The sequence below is a fragment of the Diadema antillarum genome, unplaced genomic scaffold (genome assembly GCF_040938485.1).
Source record: "Diadema antillarum isolate AM-2024a unplaced genomic scaffold, OU_Dant_1.0 seq00001014_RagTag, whole genome shotgun sequence".
In the NCBI taxonomy this organism is placed as follows: domain Eukaryota; kingdom Metazoa; phylum Echinodermata; class Echinoidea; order Diadematoida; family Diadematidae; genus Diadema; species Diadema antillarum.
In genome coordinates, this window is record NW_027271850.1 from 847424 (window position 1) to 854756 (window position 7333).

The window sequence follows — 7333 nt, forward strand, 5'->3', positions numbered from 1 at the left end:
ATCTAAATTATGTTTTGTATAATTTTCGTATTTATATACTTTATTGTGATATATGTGAGAAATATGAAAATAAATTGAAATGAAATGAAAAAAAAAAATCCTGGTGTGTTTCGTTTACGTTGAAATTGCTATTACCTATGGGTTTTCGCCCACTGGAATTGGTCAGTAAGTTCCTCTGCTTTCAAGTAAAATGAAAAAGCGGAAATTAAGTGAATAACATGCAATAATGACACTTTGGAATAAACCACATTTACCTGAGTTAACACATAGCGGAACTAACCAATATCGATTTACACAACCCAGTGATATATCTCATTGAAGACTCGGTATCGACCTCATGGTGACTCGAGTCTCGCTGGTCGCGGAGACTTCTCTGCAACGTCTCCGTGACGTCTCCTGCAGTTGGAACAATTAGTGTAAAATCCTCCCGACGAATCACAGGTACAATTTATTTATCTCATTCGAGAGGGTTGCAGTGGACATCATCTTTTCTTGTTATCTGTAAGTCCGTCAAAACCCAAATTGCGATTTGAGCTAGTAAGAAAAAAGTGTCGGGAATACACAAAAGTCTTGACACCAGAAAGCCCAGGTGTATGTGTGGAGACAGATTTTGGGAGAAAAATGTTGGGGCGAAAGATCAAAGATTACTGGTTACTGAACTGGGGATGAAATATTTCTATTTCTTTATTTTTTGTTGTTGTTGCTGTAAGTGAGTAGTCACTACACTAATTGTTCCTTTTTCACTATATTTGTTATAATAATGAATATTGTGTGTTACTTTTTTCACTCTCATGCACGTTGACAGATAACACGATCATACCGCTTCAGACAAGTATTCACGTAGTATACCTCAATGTTCACACATGCAATATTGGGTTACAAACCCGTTTGAGCAGTGTAACCCCATCTAGCCAGCCATTGGAAGACTTCAGTGGCACTGACTGCACTGTGTTCATGACGACTAATGATGATATGAGAGCCTTGTCAACTCATCAAACAACGGAACACTCGTCATCACTGGGGGAAGTACGTTCTTTCAGGGAGGTGAGACGTCTCACCTCCCTGGTTCTTTATACCTTTCTTTTGATCATGCATCACGTACAAGCCATGACTTTTCTGAGATAAGATACGGTCAGTGTGACTTTAGGCTGTTCTAAAATAAATATTCATAATACAATATGAAGATATTTACCTTTCTTCAAACTTTACGACATTAATGATTCTAATAGCCTTGTCTATCTTTCTTTTTTGTATTCCGACCTTCATGATCACATCAAACGGCTTACATTACAAAGCGACTGAGGAAGACAGGCATACGATGTTAAAGAAGGCCTATGTGTTTCGATGCATGTGTGCGTGAAGGTGGCATCACGCTGTCCCGAAATTGACACATGATGGCCACACGAATATGGAATTTTCAATTTCGTACAGTGTCAAAAGAGACGGTCAACAAATATGATCTCTACAGAAGGTCGCATGATGGCAACCAAGCCAAGCACGAAGGCTACACATGTACACGAAGATGTGAATCTTTATTAACAAATGTACACTGAAGACACATTGCTTCACGAAGATTTCGCCACAGCTCACGAAGTGGTTGCAAAGCCTGAGATACCCAATGTTGATACGTTCAGAGGCGTATTTGTAAATTTTCTTTATCATGTTAGGACAGTGTGACGCCTGCATGATACATAATATATCACAATAATGTGACGTTTTCTTGAGTGTTTTAGCATCGGTTCACTGCTGTTACGCGTCTATGCATGATTGTCTCTCCAAATAAAGTGGTTTTGCTACAGGTCCACCGCAATCTGATGAGGGCAGTGAGGAGCGAGTGTCGTGTTAGACTATACATCGTATCGTGATGTATCCTACTAATGCGCGGACAAAATAATTTAGTGGTAACTCAGCCATTCCTTGTTTGTGAATGAAAGAAAAGAAATCAATCAAACACATCCTTTTGACCTAAATTATAAAACCAACTCTGTACTTCACAGTCCTCACCATTTACAACTGCGATTGGTTCAAACAACGAAATTTCGACCATTTCATCAGGCATAATCTCAACAGCTCAGGCGTCATCAACATTGTCATCGTCGGCTCAAGCTGATTCTTTGTCAACAGTTAGTTTTGACCCATGTGGCCAAATAGTCTATACACGTGAGTGTTTTGTTTTGTTTTGTTTTGTTTTGTTTTGTTTTGTTTTGTTTTGAATGTGTTTGGAGGAGCGAGCTCTGTTACCGACAGTAAGGATATTGATAAACACTTAAGCAAGCGGTTGTTCACCCTCATGAGTGCAAAGCACATAGATTTTCCCTCTCAATTTCATACGTGTGTCGTTTCAATTCATGAATGTGCATCCAATTCACACAGCGCACGCAGCATGTGCGTTTTCAATTTCAAAATGCGAGCATTACATTTCCTACTCGTGCATTCAAATTCACGCGATAGTCCCGATGAACTTTGGGGCGTTCAATCTCGTTATCAGGTGATCGATTTTCTACTTCGTGCAATCAAAGAAAGAAATAAAGTAGAGTTATGAAGAAGAGGGTAATGGGATGAGGATGGGTGGAGAAAGAACAAAAGTTTCGGATAAAACAAGCACACATTTCACGAAATGTTTAGTAATAAGATTCAATCATTTGCAGCAGTGCATCCAGACAATACGTAAACAAATAAACTTACACCGTCTGACCGTGATGAAACCGCATGCACTGAAAAAAAAGACAAAACCTTATTAATACTATTACAACACAGTTCATCAATTTAAAGACAAACTTGCACACATGGTCCTGCAAAGTGACACGAATAAGATATCACCTATAAAAATACAACAAACAAAATGTATACAATGTTCATATAATCAGTTTCAATGTAGTCGAAATTGTTTTATTGAAGGTGTTAATCAACCTCTCCCACAATGTGCTCATTTGTACACAGTGCATCTTGTGCCTGCACAAACTACTATGGCTGCCATTTTATCCTCGTGAAATTTTGGAACGAATAAGGTCTTTATTTTTTCACTTAAGTCTTAATTCCCCCATTCTCCTTTTTTTAACCCCCATACCATTCAGCACTGTCTTTCACTTTACTTTTACGCTTCACTCTCATCATAATACCTAAAATTAATCATCGTTGGTTTCTTATTTTTTTTTCTTCTTCTTGGCTTCTTGCTATGATGCTTAATGAAATTAAGATTATCAATGACCAAATTATAATAAATTCGGTCAACCATTCTGACACGTGCTTTGTCCCATTTAAAATTCAATCAAAACCTCCTCAATAAATCTGCAATTGCATAGGATACATATTGCCTACAACATCACAGAATAAATGATTCTATGTAAATGACAGAAAAGGTCTAACCTCTAACTCTGTTATCCCCTTTCTTCAGCAATTTAGAGTTCTTCCTTATCCTCTTGTCCATAAAGCTGATATGTACATATTTGCCTTGACCAAAAAGAACGATATATGACCCTCTACAGTAGTCTTGGAAGTGAATCAACTGTCAGGTAGGCTTTGTGGCTCAACTCACCTAGATCTTAATTTGCAGACACAAATCCTTGTCGGTCGTAAAGTAATCTGCCTCCAAAAGCCTACATGCACCAGAGTCCGTGTACTGTGGCTGTTCCCTTGTCGGGAGCCCCTAACACTTGTACTTATTTCATTTACTTTATTATATCATTACTTTATTTAATTATTTAGTCTTATTTCAACAGGGTAGCCCCATCAGTAGGCAGGTACTGTTCTTCCTAGGGACCCTGCACATACAATCACAACAAATAACAAAAGAATGACATTTACACAGCATGCGTGGACAGCATGCGTGGACATGTACAGTTCTTCCAATGAACCCCATACATACAATCACACAATAACTATACAATGACATTTATAAACATATTAATAAAACAAACGATGATACCATGCTGGGCCTACGTATCTAATATAACTAAAACATTAAAAAACGTATAAACAAAATATTATGTCTCTAAATGTGATCAGTACCTCACCGAAAACTAAAGGAGTCAGCTCAATCCGCAATATTTCTGCAAGTTTCCTATTGAAAAATTGGGAAATTTTCTATTGTATAGTGCAGGAAATAATGCATGGTAGGTCTACATGTAAAGACCTGAAAGGCAGGCATTGGCACAAACTCCTTTACCACAGACAAGGGTCTCTGCTTACAAACTACCTGGGTCTTCCCTACTCTGTACAGTGCATGTGAAGAATATGTCTGTTACGTATGCTGTGGAGTTGTAAAATTGACAATGTCTTACCGACCCCGTTGCCCGTGTTTTAGAACAAAAGTTAAGCTCCATTCGCAAGCTTCCTTACGTGTTTCCGTTAGGGACAAGCAACAGATGGTGTCCTATCCTTGTAAATAAAGTGGTTGTCATGTAGCATCTAATCATTGACAAATGATTGAAGTTGTTGTTACTGCTGTAAAGCTGTTCTCCGTTCTTCTGCCCGTGTTTATCTTGCCTCATCGCCGCTCAATTTATCTCACTTTCTCATTTTCCACCCTTTCCTTCAGAGAGTTTAGAGAATTGCTCCCCCAAACTATTCATTTGTAAGGATCCCTTGGTGGACATTGAGGACATCGTGGTGGAGAGCGTCCGTCTCGACTCAAGCTTCAAGTCGATGGACCTCACAACCTACGCCCAAGGTGTAGTGGCGTGTAACCGGCTGACATGTCACGACGTCCTTTACTACCTGTTGGAAGTCTATTCACGATCTGTGTGTCTACATGCCAATGGCACGGATCACGCTATTAGTGTCAGCATCTCTTACACGTGTAAGATTCATGGCTAATTTAAGATGTACTGTATGCTGTACCTCACTTTTGGTTATTTTGCGCAAAGATTAAGGTAGACAGAAATAGAGATACATATGCGCATATTTCAGAGAGAGAAAGAGAGATAGGGAAGTAAAATACACTTTTTTTTTTTTCTTCTTCTTCTTCTTCTTCTTCTTTTTTTCCTATAGAGCCCAGACGGCTCTACTGGACTGGGCCGGTATTCAATTCAATAGTTATGTAACAAAACCAAAAAATGATCGCAATTATGATAAGACATATACTTTGCCTAACTGGCCTAGATCAATGACAAAAGCGGTATTCAAAGGACGATATTTTGTCTTAAGTATTTGTACCTAAGTAAGAATTACTTTAACCCTGAGGACGAGTCCCGAGTATACTCGGGCAGATGTCTATGGGAAATGCGTGTTGTTACTTTAAGTAAAGTAAATACTCAAATAATCGTACGTTAGATGTTTTCTATTCAGAAACATTAGTCAAGTATTTGGCTTACTCTTCACATGTCACTTAGGACAGACAATAATATTCATAGTTGCATATCTGTTGCCTTTTGACGTGTTATGTTGTTGTTGTTTTAAAGAAAGAAAGAAGACATGTTACTAGAAATGGCTGCATTAGATTTCTTCATCTTTACAATCAATTACAATTTGCCAAAACATTTCTTATCAGCGAGTACATCCTCTTCTTAAATATCAAAAAAGCATCGCTTTGATCGAAAAGGAATTCAATGCATCACCAAAGTCAACAAATCATGATAGATACAAGATATCAGCAGAGCAGCACAAATCATCCCATTGATCCAGTTGATAGGGTCTGCGCGGCACTACCGTTACATTTCTAGCTACGGGATACTATCAGCAATGAGGGCAAAATGTACTGCACTCATTATCTTCATAATCCGGCCGAAGTTCTGGCGAAACTCAGAGATCTTCACCCCCCCCCCCCCCTAAAGTAACCGATTTTTCTGGTAACACACAAATAGCCGAAGAGAATTTTGACGTAAGTGTACGTAAGTTTTTACTGTATAGCTGTCGTCTGGGTCAGTAAGATCTGAGAACTGTCTTGAATGAGGAATTAGCCGCATACATAGCCAAGGCAACTACTAAGTATAATCTATACTTTGTCTTAAAAATGATAATTGTCTCTGATATCTATGGTTGATATTGATCACTCCAGGCTAATACCCTGCCGTGACCACATTATCAAAAAACAAAAAACAACAACAACAACCAATATTTCATGCAGACAGGTTGCCAACGGTAACGAAAGTTTTGGTTGCTCCATCGAGACTCAATTCACAGTCCTTTCAAAATCTTGTCAAGAATTTGATATCTGAATTCCATCTGAGAAATTTGGCAAAAGTTACGTTGAAGGGAAGAAATGATTGATTTTCAAAAACCAAATAAAAAAGATACAGACAAATTAACAAACTTATTCAAAGAAGGAAATGTAGAAGAAATGGGCATTGTATACAATGAAATGATACACCGTCAATGTATAAGGACTGACAAAATAATTGTAATACAACATTGTAGCGATGCTAAATCAGATTAAAGACAATCCCATGTCCAAAACATGTTTCAAGAGCATACCAGGGAATTTATCTTTCTCCAGTATACTGCAAAGTAAAAATCGAAATTCACTACACGTTGGCACAAAGTGGATATCTTTTCATACGCACACAATTTGTTTTCAAAGAGAAAATTTCATCGAAATCAACAGCGCTCACAAAGGATTATTAACTCTACCACTCAACTACTCAGTAAGTAATAATACCACCCCGCCTTCCGCCATCAACGAAAATTTGATTTATATTAAATCCATCCATTCATCCACTCAATGATTATGTAGATGGGCCTGCAACCTATCAGTTGGCGGCGCGAGATCTATTGAGCTATGGCCCCGAAGGTTTCCATAGCAACTTTTGCGATGGACTCAAAACTATTTGGTGGAATGGAGAAAGTCAACCTACAAACCTCGATACTTTCATCTGCCGAAGTTACAACAGAGGTAACTTTTTTTTTCGTCGTCGTCTTTTTGTTTATTCTTCCACCCCCTCTCTTTCTCTGTCTTTTTTATTCTACCTTTCTCTGAATTCTCGTGGTAAGGTAATAATATGGGGGGGGGGGGGGTTTGACTCATAACAAGTTTCGTCTACCGGAAGTCGTCTGTTTGATCATTTTCCAGTATAAGCATTGACTGTGCAAGAACACACACGCAGATATACACAAAACAGTATGTATACAGAAAGTATACTGAACAATCTGAGTACAGTGTGCGTGTGTAATATTATTCATACTATGGTTTCATACCAAAAAAGCAAAGGACACAGATTTCAAATTTCAAATTGGTTTGGACATTTGTTGCGGATCAGCTGAAATTGTTATTTCATTTATCTTTCTGAATTTCTACATCTACGAATTACAATTTTATTTTGTCATTTTGCATTTGGGATTGATTATCGAAACCAAAATATAATGAGCACATTTTGTTGGTAATATTCTGCTTCTTTTC

At 38.0% G+C, this 7333-nt stretch overlaps 1 long non-coding RNA gene across 1 annotated transcript; it reads left to right on the forward strand.

Moving 5' to 3' along the window:
* The first annotated feature begins 815 nt into the window (after positions 1–815).
* On the forward strand, positions 816–4670 carry LOC139742700 (uncharacterized). The gene is made up of 3 exons (XR_011711716.1): positions 816–1026; positions 1998–2160; positions 4538–4670. It is a non-coding gene; the product is annotated as an uncharacterized lncRNA (long non-coding RNA).
* The last annotated feature ends 2663 nt before the right edge of the window (positions 4671–7333 follow it).